At 48.7% G+C, this 2456-nt stretch overlaps 1 protein-coding gene across 1 annotated transcript in view; it reads right to left on the reverse strand.

The window, feature by feature from the left end:
- tafa4b (TAFA chemokine like family member 4b) overlaps window positions 1-1549 on the reverse strand; it is a 35757-nt gene extending 34208 nt beyond the window's left edge. The window contains exon 1 of the mRNA XM_031843076.1: window positions 1053-1549. The gene's annotated coding sequence lies outside the window, so the exon portion shown is untranslated. The remainder of the gene's footprint in view (window positions 1-1052) is intronic.
- Between the last annotated feature and the right edge of the window lie 907 nt (window positions 1550-2456).

A 2456-nucleotide genomic window follows, 5' to 3' on the forward strand; every position in this document is an offset into this window, starting at 1 on the left:
CCCTGTCACACTAATGACACCACTTTCTGTGGAGTGCCAACGCTGCGCGCTAAAAACAATGGGGAAATAATTACACTCTTTCAGTAGAGTACAAATTGCAACGAGAGATATAAGCAACGGGGAGAGGGAGGGGATGGGAGAGGGAGGGGATGAGACAAGGATGACTAACAATTACAACACGATAGGGGTTGGGTCTCATTACTGCGCCTATTAACATGCACCAAGTCATTTTCCCCCATCAGTTTGTGTGTGCGCATGAGAGCGAGTGAGAGAGAGAGAGAGAGAGAGAGAGAGAGAGAGAGAGAGAGAGTGCCAGTGTGTGCGCCCAATAGTGTGTGTCCATTAGGTTCTGCAACACACCTCTCTGCCTCCGTGCGCAATCTGCCCGGAGAGCCCAGCGGCACCTCATTTCTCTCCCATATGTCTGAGCTCCGCGCGCTCTCCTCTCTATTCCCAGCCGATCACGATCCATGCAAAGCGATTATAAAGGCGCGTGAAAAGAGCCCGGTCAGCGGATCAGCCTCGCAGATCACTCAATAGAAGCAGCGCGGAGCTTCGACCGATCGCTTATTTAACCTTATAGCGGTAAAAACACCGCATCAATCTCACACCACTTGCCCTAACCGACAGAACGCGCTAGAGACGGTCAGCGGGAATTGACGGACGTTGGAATCGGCTCATCATGTGGTCCATTTTTACGCATGGCAATCACGCGCCGTGGGAGCGGAGTCAATTGGAGATCGCGGAAGGTTTTTGTTGGGAAAATCCTGATGCTTTTTTTCAGAAATCGTTCCTCAGCAAAAATGTTTGCTGCGCTCTGAGCAAATAACATCAAAGTTGTTTCCAGCTCGCAAGTCATTTAGTGAGTCAGACAATCACCACCCCTTCTCTCTCTGCTGCCCATGGAAAAAATGTTCCACATCTCTACAGCCAAAGTCCCCCTCTGACCCCATCCTCGTTGCATTAGCCTACTGATCGTGCGCCATGAAAAGGCACATGGAATTAAAATGTGAATATATACTTATTGAATTTGAATAAAAACACCACCTTACCCAAATCTATAAACTCGATGACATGATCACAGAGAATTGTAAAGGATCCAAGTGAGACAGTAGAGCGGTTTGCCACTTTCTGCTTCAACTCCACTGGTTTTGTTTTCCACTAAACGGGGCAATCCTTTTGAGCCTCCTGCCCAGATCCCGGAGCCCGCGCACAAACACACTGAAGCAGGGGTGAGGAGGGCTACTGCAACGCCAGAGTACCAGCCCTCCGGAGCCGGGTGAGAAAATAGAGCTCGCGCAATAGCGATGTGCTCCAATGTGCCATGATCGTGCCGCGTCCCATCTTAAAAGCACACTGAGGAGGAAGTCATCAAAAGTGCGTAATTCCCCCAAAGAGAAACCGGGCTGATGTCTCTTGCGACCACTCCACACAAGTTCAATCCCCCTGCGCGCGAATGTCACAGGGAGGCGTTAAAGTCGCCGGAGAGCTACTGATGAGAGCAATGCTATAGCGATGCAAGAGTGATAGTTGCGCTCCCGTCGCTCCTCCCGAGCTGGGATCGATTGGACATGAGAAATGCGATGCGAGCCCGTCTTCCTCATTCAGAACACGTGCAGCAGCGCCCGCCCAGTTCACCAGCTCCCAAGTACACCCCCTCTTCCTCACTGATGTCATGTAGTTTACAAGTAGCTTGGACTGTCGGGGGGTGGGGGGGTCACCTTAACAAGTCATGTATCGTCATTGTGGAATACTTGACTTGTCCATTTTTTCATTTTTTATTGTTTTGTTGTTATGTTTTATGGTTTGTATCAGTTCATCTTAAAACGTACCAGGTACAACAGATCGGGGGAAACAATGCAGAGGGAGTATTTTGGGTGCACACCTGGTCATGCACCGTTTAACATTGTCATACATTTTACATGGGATATTGTCTTCCTAATTGAAGAGTTCCATTGATTTTTGATCAAATTGGTAAGAGTTTGCCCCATTGTGAAAGTGTTAACACGTCACCACTCCAGTACTTGTGTATAACTTATGTGTGTTGAGTTGAGGAGGGGTCTGGTGAATGACAGCTGCGCTATGTGCGCGAGTCGATGACCCTTGCTCATCACATAATAGTCCACCTCGTCTCCACACTTCGATCATGTTACAGATGGTGTCTGGATATCAATACTTGGGTCTGTACTTGGCTAATACGCGCGGATGGTGTAAATCTAACCCCCCCTCCCACTGCGATGTTAAACAGAATTTAATCACCGCCGCCTCTCCGTTACGCACCAGGAGACAGCCTATCAATTATTCCATCCCTAGAATATTCTAGTGTGTTGATGGCGATTGATTGCTTTGCGCTGTATTTGCAGTCGTTAAGACTTAGAGGAGGTCGATGTCTGCTAACGACCCAAGGTGAGGAGTATCCGATACGTTCTGACGTCTTCCTTGTTTTTTTTGTTGCG

This window comes from Anarrhichthys ocellatus, unplaced genomic scaffold (assembly GCF_004355925.1).
Source record: "Anarrhichthys ocellatus isolate YVR2014 unplaced genomic scaffold, GSC_Weel_1.0 scaffold1, whole genome shotgun sequence".
Taxonomy (NCBI): Eukaryota; Metazoa; Chordata; class Actinopteri; order Perciformes; family Anarhichadidae; genus Anarrhichthys; species Anarrhichthys ocellatus.